This window comes from Myotis lucifugus, unplaced genomic scaffold, assembly GCF_000147115.1.
Source record: "Myotis lucifugus unplaced genomic scaffold, Myoluc2.0 scaffold_194, whole genome shotgun sequence".
Classification (NCBI taxonomy): Eukaryota; Metazoa; Chordata; class Mammalia; order Chiroptera; family Vespertilionidae; genus Myotis; species Myotis lucifugus.
In genome coordinates this window covers 1560844-1575971 of record NW_005871242.1, presented here as the reverse complement: position 1 = coordinate 1575971, position 15128 = coordinate 1560844, and the positions used below count along the sequence as shown (strand labels likewise).

At 39.3% G+C, this 15128-nt stretch overlaps 2 protein-coding genes across 4 annotated transcripts in view; one reads left to right on the top strand and one right to left on the bottom strand.

Annotated features, from left to right (window-relative positions):
• Positions 1–15128, bottom strand: part of SLC20A2 (solute carrier family 20 member 2) — a 91841-nt gene that overhangs the window by 66444 nt on the left and 10269 nt on the right. Inside the window, exon 1 of one of the 3 annotated variants that reach the window (XM_006097035.2) lies at positions 489–933. The exons of 1 other annotated variant lie outside the window; for it this stretch is intronic. The gene's annotated coding sequence lies outside the window, so the exon portion shown is untranslated. Of the gene's footprint in view, positions 1–488; positions 934–15128 lie in introns of those variants that run through there. One more of the 3 variants, XM_023760828.1, reaches the window with a different exon arrangement.
• SMIM19 (small integral membrane protein 19) overlaps positions 3598–15128 on the top strand; it is a 38106-nt gene continuing 26575 nt past the window's right edge. Inside the window, exon 1 of the mRNA XM_006097034.3 lies at positions 3598–3616. The gene's annotated coding sequence lies outside the window, so the exon portion shown is untranslated. The remainder of the gene's footprint in view (positions 3617–15128) is intronic.

Below are 15128 nucleotides of genomic sequence, written 5' to 3'. Positions count from 1 at the left end.
ATGGATTTATTATTGAGTACAAAATCCTCCCTAAAAAATAAAAACTGTCCATTTACACATTTTACAAAATTACATTTGACTCTCTCATTATCTCTGGACCATAAGCTTGTGGCTCAGGGTAAGTATAATATAAAAGGAATCCTTTTAACATAACACACACACACACAGAAATTAGGCTACCATAGAAAGTAAAGCTCAGAGATACAACCATTTCCATTAGTCGGATACTTTAACAGATAAAATAAGTAATAATTTACAGATTGCCTTGCAAAGATAAAAATAGTAAGAATCAAATACTTTCTCTTGGGAAAACGGAATAAAGCAGGTTTCTTGCAGAAAAACCTCTTGCCACCATTCTTAGAATCCTCTAAAGCACTCACCCCAAAGCTTCTGGTTTTCCTAAGAAATTAAAAATGACTATTACAGTAACATTAAGATTTAAGGAGAAAAGAACAAAGAGAACTCTTAAAAATTCTCCCAGTACTTACAAGTACTTTCAAAGGAAATCTGAGCCGCGATTCTTCAGAAGACTGCTCTCCCGCTCGCTCGTGAACACAATCTGAAGTCTAAAATAGATATCCTATCATGCTGGCCGGAGAAGTCACATTTCAGCTTACTAACTTTGACTTGAGTAAACAGTTTTACAACTCATAGAACAAACCCTGGCTAAAATTAACAGCACCCCAGCGGCAGGCAGGAACTAGCTGATTCGCATCATGTGTGCCTGGATTTATTCACTAGGACAACGTCGGTGTCCTCTTAATGGGAAATTTGGCCAAGGGGCGTGCTCTGGTGAACAATACACAGCATCATGATTATGCTAATTACGGAATTCAGTCCAATGATACTAACTTCTTTTAAGTTGTTTTTGCAAGTACTGACAAATAAAGAGTAAGCTCTCTTTCTCTACAGGCACTCACTTGATTTTTTTAAAGCACATTCAAGTCAGACGAAACTTTGGCAACAAGGTGGCAGTGCTGTATGCACTTCACAAGGAAAAGCCTGGTAAAAGGACATTCTGTCAGATTACTTAGTGTGGCCAGAAGTGGTACTATGTGAAGTAAATAGGCAACAAGAACACATACCACTGAGTCTATCCATAAGTCGCCTTGAATGAAAGCTTTTTTTCCCTTGCTATATTATGAACGTATTTCATTTGCTTGCTTTTTAGCTTTGTCTTCTGCACCTCCCAAGGAATTGCTATGAGGACACAGGTTCACTAATAAATTACAGCTGAGAACAAACATCTCCAATATTTGCAAAAGGCATCGTTCTTGGCAGGAAGCATTTTGAAGTGTATTTAACTGCCTGGCTGGCTGTACTAGTTAATAGTTCTCCGTAAGTGACTGATCTTCTCTATCTATAAAGCATACTGAAGCTCAAGTTAACAGCTAAAGAACACAAGTATATAGCTAATATTCAAAAGAAAATTAGAAGTAACATGGAACTTTATTTAAAAAATATAAACTCCCTTACTAAGTATAACTTATACCAAAGACACAGAACTGCTTAATATCTATCTATTCAAGATGGTTCAGGCTAGTTTATTTTAGACATTTAAGTTCTGATGACACATTTGGCTCTTACTGAACACTTTATGAAAAATATCAAACCACGTTACAAATATCAATCAACTTTCCAAACAGCTATGGGAGATGTCATTTTCCCATTTTTAAAGAACAGATGGTAAACAGTGAAATTCAATCAATGATTGTCCAAGGCTTCTTTCTGAATCAACATTGCATTATCCCAACCCCCTCCTAGCCTCTCTCTGACATGTCTTCCATATTCCATTTAGCTATAATCCGGTAGATCTTTTCAGAGCTGGTTGTTTTCCTAATTTTAAAATGTCATGTCAGTTTAGACTTTAAGAGATTTCTTCAACTCATCTCTCAAATTCCAGGTCTGAGCTCCAGGGGCTCACTTAACACACGATTGCAGGCAAGTGTCCTGTAACATGGACTTGACTGTGTCCTTACAAAGCACTATCCACCTGTGGCATGCATACCCCAAGTGGCAAACACGGTGCTTGTCACTGGCATGAGCTGGTAACCACCAGCACAATCCCCCTCCTGTCTGTACAAAACTGTAGCTGCTAGTCTGGGATTCCACCCCTAGTGACCCATCTCAGGCAGCGCTAGCCAGCACCCATTCCACCCTCATGAGATGGTGGCTGGTGACACCACCACCCCGACCCAAAGGCACTGGAAGTGGGCATTTCCCACTCTGTGCCAAAGGCGAAAAAAGATGGCTGACCTCTGATTAATATAATTACTCCTCAGTGATCCACAGCAAACTTACTTTGGAATTCTAAAAGCCAAAAGAGGATGTTGGGAGGCTATTTTAAACACAATTCCCCTTATCCTATTACATCATAGTTCAGTAGAAAACATTATTTCTTCCCTAAACCAGAAAGAAAAAGCAAATACACCAAGTTTATTTCTGCATCGAATTTTCCATCAAAGAACAATATGACAGATCCTGTATCGATTATACTGAATCCAGTTCCTTATGATCATGCTGAGTATGACTCCACTGTTTTTTCAACAGTGGCCACACCTGTTCCAAAGTGCAAGAACCAAAACGTTCCAAAGAAAATAGTGTATCCTCCGATTTACATTAGTCACCCTGCTGCTTCCTTTTCATTCGTGAAAATAATTTAAACGTCAACTGTACTTTTGTTCCAGGCATACTTATACCAGTAGAGAAAATTCTATGTGCATCATTAAAAGATAAATTCTTCCCATTCCTTCTCATGAACTTTTGGTAGTGTGGGAGGAGGGACGGCAGCACTATGCCAGTGGAGGGTGGTGATCTAAGGGATCTTTAGTCCAACAGATCCATGGAATTAAAACAAAAACAAAAGAAAAACAACTGTTTTTATGAACTTGCATGAATGAATTAACCTAGATATAGATTCTCTAGAGCAGCTACATATGATTTAAAATTGTCTAATAGTCGCATTAAAAAAGTAAAAATAAAAAGGTGAAACTAATTTTAATAATACATTTTATTTAACTCAATATATACAAGACACTATCATGTCAACATGTAATGAATATAAAAAATGACTAATGAGCCCTGGCCAGTGTGGCTCAATGGATGAGTATTGCTCCCTGCCCACCTGCTCCTCACAAGGGTTGAAGGTTCTGTCCCCAGTTCCGGTAGGGGCTTGTGCAAAGGCAACCAATTGATGTGTCTCTCTCACATTGATGTTTCTTTCTGGGCCCTCCACCCCTCCACCCACTTCCATTCTCTCAAAAATCAATGGAAAAAATATCCTCGGGTGAGGATTAATAATAAAACAAACAAACAAAAAATGACTATTGAGATGGTGGGGGAAATGGAAAGCTAAAGAACTGAGACAGACAGAAAGAGAAAGGAAAATGATTTTCAGAAAGGAGAAAGAACTAAATGGAGGACAAACAGACCAAAGGAAGAAGAGAAGAAAAGAAGAATTTCTTCCGAGGCATAGAATTCCCCTATAAAGCATGTTAACACATATGGGACTATTCCTATTCCAGGACTAGGTGCTGGGGATACAAACAGGAAAGACAAGGACTCTGTGTTCAAGGAGCTCCCTGCCAGTGCCCACCCAGGCAAATACAACGTTCTGGTAAGTAGGAACAGTTATTGGTTACGTGCTACGGAAGCACATGTGAGGATGGGGGCAGGGAGCACAGTTTATTTTTTAAATAAAGGTTATTTTCTAATGAAATTTTAATAGATGTTCCAGGATATCTCAGGATTCCGAATTTTATTTTGGAGCTTTAGAAGAGTCATGGAGAGATTGGTTATTTCCAAAATATTTAAAAGTGACATCTGGAACTAGCAGTAAAGTTACAATCTGAGCTATCCATCAGTTTCAGATTAAACCTGGTTATTTGGTCCAACTAGTGAAGGTGTAGGGGAGGGAAAGAGTAGAAAGGGGGAAACAATTCATGTTTTACCATGGTTTCCAGTTTTTCAGAGAAGACATAAAATACTCAAAGGCTTCATGTTGCATAAAAAAAAAATTACCAATCTATTAGGGATGAAACTCTTTGATTGTAGCTGTGGGGTCAGAAAGATTTGAGTTCAAAATGTAGTCCGCCAGCCTCTAGCTACATAACCTCAGGCCACTTAGCCAGCCTCTGTGAGTCTGCTTCCTCCCCTGTAAAACGGTGTTAATGCTGACATCAAGGGGAGAGTTAGAACTCTCAGAGAGCCCATGCAAAGGGCGTATAGCCCAGGCACATAGGAGCTTTCCATGGACAGCCATAGCCATATGATGACAACCCTTCTACATGAATATAGTCCTTGCTGAAGATCAATTTGGGATATTTATTGAGTGAGGATTAAAGCTTCCCTATTTTTATAGCCCAAAGCTTCAAAAAGAAAAGTAGAAAGGGGGGGTGGGGTGTCAAATGATTAAGTATTTCAGAGAAACCAAGGGTCTATAAACTATCTTTGAAAACTCTGTAGCTTTGACAGCCTAATTTTTCTCTATTCTATCACCTCTTGCTAGTGTAAGGCTGAGTCAGAATGTAGGGACACTGACTAAATAGTATATATGTACAAATTCCACACCTTGGTAGATTGTGCAGTAATAACCCCTATTTGTTCCCACTTCCCTATATTCATACCCTTGGGTAGTCCCTCCCCACAATGACTCTGGGTTGGCCAGCAAGACAGCAGCAAACATAACCCAGAGACTTGAAAAGTGCAGGCCCACTGGGGCTCGCTCTCTCTTGTTGCACTTTGGAACCTTGAGACCACCGCATGAAGCAGCCCTACTAACCTACTGAGGATGAGACGACCACATGGAGCAAAGATGCCCTCTACTCCTGTGCCCCTCCGCCAGCCAGCAAGACGATTGTCTGATGTGAGTGAGGCCGTCCCAGACCATGTGGCCCAGCCAAGCGGCCAGCTAACCACAGAGATAGGCCAGCTAACCACTGAGATAGGCCAGCTAACCACAGAGATCGGCCAGGCTAGCTCAAACCAGAAGAACCACCTGGGTGACCTACAAAATAGTGAGACATAATAAATGTTTGTTTTACTAAGTATTAGGTGGTCTGTTATGCAGCAAATCTTCAAAAAGTCTAAAATACTCCATTCCTTTACTTCCAAATGAAACCTTTAAGACTTACCTATCTTACTCTTAAAATTCACAATTTTATAAAAAATTTCAATCCTGATTACTATATTTACTTTTGTCATCTCTATTATGTTAAACTAAAATGAAGCAGTGATATGCTCTGATTACAAAACTGCTAAAATAGTAAGTGTTCTATTTATTTCATCCCATCATTTGAAACAAATATTATGTCCTTCAATACTACAACTATATATACCCTAAAGCAATGCCTTCTCCATCCCAGCCCTAAGAGTGATTACACTGGCATAGTTCATAGCTAGTTAGCCTGTCAATACTTCAGAAATGGATTAAGAGTGCCAATTTATATGCATATGAACAGGGAAATCTAAGATTTGTTCGTAAGGTAGATAGATATCCAAATGTGAGGTAGAACACAGCACTTGGTACCAATTTACCAAGATACTTGAAATCAATATTTTATTCTCTAATTTTTAATAGTTTTGCTGTAAATGGATATGGTCTACTCCCAACCAGATAAATTGAGAAGTGGTCACTTTTAGGGTAAGCAACTCAAAATCAATCTCAAACTAAAAGAGATGAAATATTCCTAAGGGATTCTAACTTCCCTTGGCTACAAGAATCCGGTTGGTGGCTAGTTTCTTCAGGGTTGTATAGCCTAGTCTCTTAATGTACATGGTTGTATCTCTTAAGCACCAGGAATTCATTTTAAAAAGTGCTTCAATGAGTGATCATTTTAAAGTAGCAGCAATAAGCAAATATATATATAAACAGGATTAACAACTCAGCTCTAAGAACTATAATAGCCCAGTAAATATAATAATCCAAGAGGCCATTCTCAGAAACAGCAGAGACTAGTTTCGTTACAGAGGCCCTGGTTCACAAAAAGAGAGGACAAACAGCACCGGGGTATCTGTGGTTGACTGTAGACCGTGAAATAGGAGACAACTATCCATTTTAGACCTAATGCTCCCATTGTAAGAGTTGTTTTCTTCGTTGTTGACATTAGATTTGTTTCTGTTTTTTAAAATGCTCTTAAAATGACAAAAAATTATTCTCTTTAAAAGTTTCGCAAATTGAGATCCTTTCTTGTAAACCACATTTAAAGGAGGAGCTCTTAATAGATCTGATTTCTTTAAGGCTTAAAAAACTCTTTTTAAACAAGATGAATGGAAGCATAAAAGGATAGCATATTAATAAATTCCAACTATGATTCTGATTATGAATAAGAAAAATATTGTCCTTATTATTGAAGCTTAAAAGATATAAGATTATAAAATATCAAGCAGCCAGTTAGACAAAGGATATTCTATTTGTTCATACACAGCATACCACAAGTTACACCCAAATCACGACATCAGACTAGTTAGTACTCACTGTTTTTTGTATAAGTCCTAAACAAGCTATCTCTTCTCCTACATGTAGGGGTGGGTCAGTGTCCAGGAATAATAATTAATATAACCCAAAACATCCCCCAAAGCATGAGACCAGTTACTAAATTAATCTCTTTCAAAATCATCTTTAATTCTGGACACTGAAGAAACAGAAAGAATAAGTCACATTTAAGTTACGATTCTTTAGAATGTGTTGGACAATTCTGAGACACACTGAGAAAAAAAAAAGTATTAAAAATAGCCAAGAGAAGGACAAAGGCCAGGGGTGAGATCAAAATTAGAAACATATAATGTCTGGTGAACTGTCCATATAAGGGTATCTTTAAATCAGTAACTCAGTAAGGATAATCCACTGGGCAAAATAAACAGCTGCCATCATCAGAAAGGCTGGTTCTCCATTTCTCATTCAGAAATCCCTCTGAGCCCCAGGAGACAAATACAACTTTATGCTACATGTTCAATAATGCTCAGCAATGTTTGGAGGTATTTTCAAAACTGGTCTCAACTTTCCTGGCCCCAGACGAGAAACTTCATGTACTGTGATCTTTTCTTTTTATAAAAGTATGAAAAAGCAAGAGGATAAAACTTCTGCTGAGCATTCCTCACCGTATCTAGTATACCATATTTACTTACATTCCCCTACCCGTGGTCGGCAAACTGCGGCTCGCGAGCCACATGCGGCTCTTTGGTCCCTTGAGTGTGGCTCTTCCTAAGCCTTAGGAGTACCCTAATTAAGTTAATAACAATGTACCTACCTATATAGTTTAACTTTAAAAAATTTGGCTCTCAAAAGAAATTTCAATCGTTGTACTGTTGATATTTGGCTCTGTTGACTAGTGAGTTTGCCGACTACTGCCCTACCCCATGGATTTCTGATTCGCCAGAGTAGGCTGCTGTTTGTTCATTCTCATTTACTTATTCATTAGTCTCTCAGGGAGCTTCTTAACCTGGTGCCAAGCACTAGAGAAATGAAATAAATAAGGATCCTATGTTCTAGGAGTTCAGAGTAGTATGGAAGACAGATACTAGTACACAAATAATTATAGTACAATGTAGGGCCTACAATGGAAGTGTGTACAAAAGTAAGAGTTGCCATTCTCTTTGGGGCTTGGGAAAGGCTTTTCTATGGAAACTAGAGGCCCGATGCACAAAATTCATGCATGGGTAGGGTCCCTAGGCCTGGCTGGCAATCAGGGCCGATCTGTGGGGCAACTGGCAGGGCAATCAGGGGGAGGGGGAGCCCCCCACTGGCACCTGCCTTGGCTGGCCTGGCGCTGCCCGCTCGCTGGCCCCGCCACCGGTCACCTCCCTCTGTGAGGCGACCGACAGGGCAGGGGGGGGCAGTGCCGGCCCACTAGCCAGCTGGCCCGGCCCCCCCACCACTGGTCACCTCCCTCTGCGGGGCGACCGGCAGGGCAACTGGGGGGCCCCCACTGGCACCTGCCTTGGCTGGCCTGGGGTCTGCGGGTTGGGGGCAGATCCTGCATTGAGTGTCTGCCCCTTGGTGGTCAGTGTGCATCATAGCTACCAGTCGTTCCGCTGTTCGGTCAATTTGCATATTAGGCTTTTATTATATAGGATGCCCAGGCAAAGAAAAGGTGAAAGGTATTTTAGGCAGATCAGTACAGGCAAGAGCTCAGAGGCAGGACACAACACAGCATGTTCTAAAATTAGCAAAATAAAAGTACGTGTCTAGAGTGTAAATAATGGGATATGAATGGGAGAAGAGGTAGGAGATTAGGCTGAAAAAGTAGATTGGTGCTAGGTTGTTGAGGTCCTTATGTGCTATGTTAACACATTAGTTCATTATTCCATAGCCCTGAGGCTCTCAACTCTGGCTACACAATAAAATCTCTTGGGAAGCTTTATAATAAAATACTGATGTCTGATATTAGTTAGTATCAATTAGTTCATCTAGGACAGGGCATCAGTATTTTTTAAAAAGCTTCCCATGTAATTCTAGTATGTGGTCAGGGGTGAGAACCACCACTGTAGGCAACAGGAAGTCAACACATCTGTGTAAGTAGGGTGATGATGTAACAGGTTAAAAAAAAAGTTAAGTGGGCAATATGTATAGAGTAGATTAGAGGCACAGAGACTAGGGGGAAATGTCCATTTATTGGCTACTGAGTATAAGCAAGAGGTAAGAGTCTGCCAGTAGTTATGAACATTTTACGGGTCACTGACCTGTATGAAAGTCAAAGATAAAGGCTAAAAGCCCTTCCCTTGGGAAAAATGCACATGTCAAAAATGTACATATATTTTCTGGGGATTATGAACCTCTTTGAGTAATGGATTCAAGTTAAGAAACCCTGACCTAAAGTCAGTGATGAGAAAGAGGAGAGACTTTTGAGGTAGAATCCATAGCGTTGATGACTTTCAGGTGAGAGAAAAAGAATTAAGGATGACACTACCATTCATTCCTAGCTTCAGAGTTATCAGTAACAGGTATTGCGCACTCTTAAGGAATCATAGTGAGCACTTAACAGGCATTTATCTCACAGAATTTTCCCAATTCTGTAGGCTGGGTTGCCATCATACCCATTTCACAATTGAAGAAACTGAGATTTGGATACATTAAGTAGCTTGTCCAAGGTTACATGTGATAAGTGGTGGAGGAAGAATTTAATCCCAGAGAGTATGACTCCAGAGTTTGCAGTATTAGTCTCTTTCCATACTACTTCAGCAGGTAGTCCCATTAATTAAAAAGAGGAGACCGGAGGATAAAGCAGGAGTAGAGTTAGAATGAGATGAGTTTGGGAATAGGATATAAAAAAAATAGTTCTAGACATGATGTGTTCAAGACAGTACAAGACATAAAGATGACAATATATGTTAAATCAGAAAAAAAACAGACGGGAGCACAAAAGGTGAGAGCAGAAAATACCGTAGGTTTACTGAGTTCTCTCCATGTGCCTGGCACTGTGCTAAGTGCTTTCTCACAGTGGTGTAAGCTCTAGCATCATCTTTCCTTTACAAGTGAGGACACTTACATGGCCATTGGTATAAGCTCTATCATCTCTCCAGTTACAAGTGAGGACACAGAGATGGGAGGTCAGAGTCACATGGCCAGCAAGTGGGGGAGCCTATCTTCTTAATCCCTAACCTAGACTCTCTGGCACTACAACAAGGAGTAGAAACCAAGGTGTCATAAGTGGCAGCAGTTCCCAACCTGTTCTAAAACACAGAATTTTTTTTTTTCTTTTAAGGATATATATGTGTGTGTGTGTGTGTGTGTGTGTGTGTGTGTGTGTGTGTGTGTGTGTGTGTATATATATAAAATATTATATTGTTTCAATTATTTAAGAAGAAATAAGGGATATTTCTGTCTCAACCAACTTAAACAAATATCAGAGACACATTTTCCCAGGAAATATACAAACTTGGTTGCAAACCTATGTAAATGACAAAGAATGAGACAAATTCCATAGTGTTGTTATCAGAGTCAGAATTCAGAACAATCAGTCTAATGGAGATAGTGTCTTGTGTTTCCTGAGGCCACAATGAAGCCAGGAAGTGGTGAAATTTCCTTTTTTATACTCTTTTTGTAGCTTGAAAAGAATGTGGTTTTGAAAAGTAACAAATAAAACTTGAACCACACTCCACAAGTCTAGACTAGTTACTTCAGGTTTAACAGTGGAATAATTTATGCACTGTAGTTTCAATTAAAACCTATTATACTTCAACGTTTAAGCATTTTTGAAATAACTGTACTAAAAATCATACAGCCTGCCGAAACCGGTTTGGCTCAGTGGATAGAGCGTCAGCCTGCGGACTGAAGGGTCCCGGGTTCGATTCCGGTCAAGGGCATGTACCTGGGTTGCGGGCACATCCCCAATAGGAGATGTGCAGGAGGCAGCTGGTCGATGTTTCTCTCTCATCGATGTTTCTAACTCTCTATCTCTCTCCCTTCCTCTCTGTAAAAAATCAATAAAATATATTTAAAAAAATAAATAAAATAAAAAAAATAAAAATAAAAATCATACAGCCTGAGTCAAAAGCATCCCTCCTATAAAGTACATTTAAAAAGCCTATATTATCCTAGAATTTTCTCCTGTTTTAGAATTAACATACCTGAGAGAATATAAAATTCCAATTAAGAGTTTTGAAGTTCTGTTGCACAACCTTTCACTTAGACTTAGAGCAAGAATTCCTTCTATAGCCCCTATCCCAGTCACCTGCCATTATGCTTGAAGGGCTCCACTGACGGGAAGTCATTACTTTCGAGGGCACCCCACCTTACTACTGGAGTATTATTTCCAGAGTTTAGAGGAAGTCAAAATTCTTTGCCTTGTAATTTTCATTCATTCATTCATTCAGTCATTCACTGAGCACTCCTTTGCCCCACAATACGCAAATTATACATACTACCCCTGGTCTTCCTATTCCCTAATCTAGGGTTTGCTTCTATTGTTCTTTTATACCTTCTCCTTCAGATCCAACAACCAAACGCCTCAGCAGTGGTTCCTCATGTGACATAACTTCTCAATCCATCACTATGCATGTCTCCCTCCCTTGCCAATGTCTCACCTAAAATGTGGGTTCACATACATAAACACAATTCATCATGTGTGGTCTAACTAACTCAGATTTTTAGCAGCCACATTATAGAGATGCTCATATAAGCCTGTGGTCAAATAAACTCCTGGCTCTTTTTCATCTCAGGTGCATCGAAGATTGTCCTCCACCCACAAGCATTCTTCAACTCCTGCAAAAGGTTTATCCTTGGTATATTTAATCTTGCTAATTTTAGAATAGTATTACAACCTATTCAGATTCTGCATCTAGAGTCAGTCTGCTATCTATGGTTTTAGTCATTTTTTCTAGATTTGTCATCTTGAAATTAAGTAAACTTATGGCAACCCAGATCTTTACAGAAAGAGGACATTATCATTAAAAATCTGTTATCAATGGGAACTCAAAGTATTTTATAGATTCTCTGGACTAAGTACTACTCTCTGATATATATAGATATATATAGATATAGATAGATATATATCTACACACACACACACACACACACACACACACACACACATATACTAGTGGCCCGGTGCACGAAATTTGTGCAGGGGGGGTGTCCCTCAACCCAGCCTGCACCCTCTCCAATCTGGGACTCCTTGTGGGATGTCCCACAGGGATCGGGCCTAAACTGGCAGTCGGACATCCCTCTCGCAATCCGGAACTGCTGGCTCCTAACTGCTCACCTGCCTGCCTGATCACCCCTAACCACTCTGCCTGCCAGCCTGCTTGCCCCCAACTGCCCCCCTGCTGGCCTGATTGCCCCCAACCACCCCCCCCAACGGTCTGCTCACCCCCAACTGCCCTTCCCTCCTGGCCTGATCGCCCCTAACTGCCTCTGCCTGGGCCCCGCCACCATGGCTTTGTCCGGAAGGTCTCCCAGTCTAATTAGCATATTACCCTTTTATTAGTATAGATACACACACATATATATATATTTAATTTTCAACCTTCTTAAGGGTAAGAGCCCTCTGAAAATCTGATGAAAGCAATAAAATGTTCATTTATATAAAATTTTACAATGAATATTAGATGAATCATGGGCCCCCATGAAGCCCATCCATTAGCTTTCTACTCAGGTGCCTTACCTTAGGGATTCTAGTACCTATGAAAAACTGATCACTAGGATTCATTAATAACCATTTTAAAAATAATTGATTTTTCTATCTAATGTCCAACTTAATACCCAAAAGAAGCCAATTAACTTGAAATTGACTGACATTAACTCACTCATTCTGACGATCTAGAGAAGGCATCCAGAAACTAAGAAATCTGACCAAAACCAAAGCAAAAATTGTAAGACTACTTTAGAAACAAAGCAGAAGTACCAACAGTTATATATACAAAGATGTGCATTGCACCGTTGTTTATAGTGGGGGGAAAACAAGAGGAAACATCCTGAATGTTCATAAATTATGGTATGTGGAAGACTTTATTCATTTTTTTTAAACAAGTGTTAGACCTATTATCTATTTTCATGGAGAAATATCCATGATCTATTTAGTAGGAAAAGCAAGCTTCAGAATAATGCATAGAGTATGATCCCACTTAAAAAAGAAAAAATTCACAGATCTTATGTTGTTAAAAGTACTTTTATGAATATAGAAAAATGTGTGGAAGAATTCATATCAGGCTGTGAACATAGGTGGAGGATTCTTTTTTTATTCATCCGTGAATACTTTCACTTTCTATAAGTAAATATAGCTCTTACTAAGTAAAACATTAAAAAATTTTATAAAGGGGGGGGGGACCTAAATAAGGCTGACAATAGGACCTATCAATAAAGACTCAGATTTCTTACCCAAAGTCTCCATATAGGTTTTCTAAATAATTTCCCAAAAAGTTTCCCACCCATAGTATGTACTGGATGAAACCTAACTTCCTTTTTAACTTTCAATGATTCTGAGTTTCTCACTGTTCTGGGTGTTTGATTCCACTTCATAGGCACTCATTCTTCTGTTAGACATATTAAGGTTGTGTCATGTAGTTAAATGTGTCCACAATTCGTAAGTGTGGTTCCCCCTCTTCCTTAGGAAAATATACTAGTACATGTCAGCAGAGCCATAAATAAAAGGTATGTGGAACCTACATTAGTCCAATACATAGAAGACAAATGCATGCAGCCCGAATACTATCAAATTCTAAAGTAAAGAAATATGAGCACCGAAGCCATCCCTATTGGTTCAGTGGCTCCCAACCTTGGCTGACCATTAGAATTACCTGGAAGCATTGTTAAAAATACCACTGCCTGGGTGCCACTTCCAGAGATTCTAATTTAACTGGTCTGGGCATGTAAAACTGGAGAAATCTGAATAAGCTTGTGGATCGTACCTATATGGATTTTCTGGTTTTATCTTATACTATAGTTACCTTGGGGGGAGACTTGGTGAAGGATTCATGGAACCGCTCTATATTTTTTGCAATTTCCTGTGAATCTGTAATCATTTCAAAAAAAATTTTTTTTTAAGTTTGAGGAAAACATGAAGGTGGTCTTCTATTTAAGACACATAAATCATTCTTTTTTAAAAACTGAATTTATTAGGGTGACATTGGTTCACAAAACCATACAGGTTTCAAGTGTACAACTTAACAAAACATAATCGTCACCCAAAGCAGTCTCTTTCTGTCCCCAATTATCCCCCCTTTGCCCACCTTCGCCTAACCCTACCATCTTTCCCTCTGATTATCACCACAGTTGTCTGTGTATGTGTGTTATATATATACTAGAGGCCCAGTGCACGACACTCGTGCACTGGAGGGAAGAGGGGGTCCCTCTGCCAGGCCTGCACGCTCTCATATTCCGGGACATCCCCCTCACAGTCCGGGGCTCTCACAGTCCGGGAACCCTCACTCCTTACTGCCCGCCTGACCCGCCTGCAACAGAGGCAGAAGAGGCTCCCACCACGGCCGCTGCGCTCTTCAGACATGAACCAGCTGAGCAGCGCTCCCTCTGTGGGAGCCCACTGACCACCAGGGCGCAGCTCCTGCGCTGAGCGTCTGCCCCCTGGTGGTCAGTGCGCATCATAGCAACCAGTCGTTGTGCTGTTTGGTCAATTTGCATATTAGCCTTTTATTATATAGGATGGTTTTTTAAATCTCTTCACCCCCAACACCTCTCCCCTCATTTTTCTTAATCTAAGTGAAAGTGTAAACAAGTAAAGGGGAACAATATAATAGATGGCTGGAAAGAAAAAAGATGACTGGAATAATATTTATGGAACATTTATGTGCCAGGAAACATAGCTTATCTCATTTAACTCAACAAACCAATTAGGTGGCTGCTAATTAATAGCCTCACTTTTCAGATGAGGAAACTGAAAGATAAGAAATTCAATTAAGGTCACACAATTGGCAAGTAGCAATGATGTCAAAGTTAAAATTAAGACTATTTCAAAGCAAAGAGAATTTTAAGGAAAAAGTATCATTAGTGTATCAACAAAGTGTTTAAAATTTTAAAGTAGCTTAAAATAGTAGAAAGAGTGAAATGCTACAGAAGTAAATCACAACACACTATACTGAATACTATATTTTCCAAGAACTTAAATCCATAATACACATTAGCCTAGGATAACTGAATGCACTTGACCAGATATCTATTTGAAACTGGGATTATTTTTTATTCATCTCTCAACTTTGCTTAGAAATTAGAAGAAACATCACATTGACAATTTAAAAGGTGTTTGCTGAATAAAAATAAGTAGATTAAAGTTAGCCAATATTAAAAAATAATACAAACAAGGCACTAAAAATGGAAGGAAAATAAAGCTGATTGCCTATAACAAAGACTATTCACGAATGAAAATAGAAAGTCTACAACACTGTTGAAATGCAAGGCAGAAAAGTCTAAACTGGGTTAGAATAAAACATGAGTATGCATATAATAAACAACAGGACTAATAGGATGAATATTTATTTGTAATAAAATAGTTTTAAATGAAATAGTTAAGATTGGATTGTCTGACTTAGAAAAGGCAAAAGGAAAATTTCTGACCTTCTGTATTTTTCCACCTCCAGTTTAGATTATTGCATATTTAACAGCAAAAAAACAGGCACTTCTAGGATAAACTCAATGCAAGTAAATGGGTATTTAAAAGGAAATCTGTTATTTTGGTTGT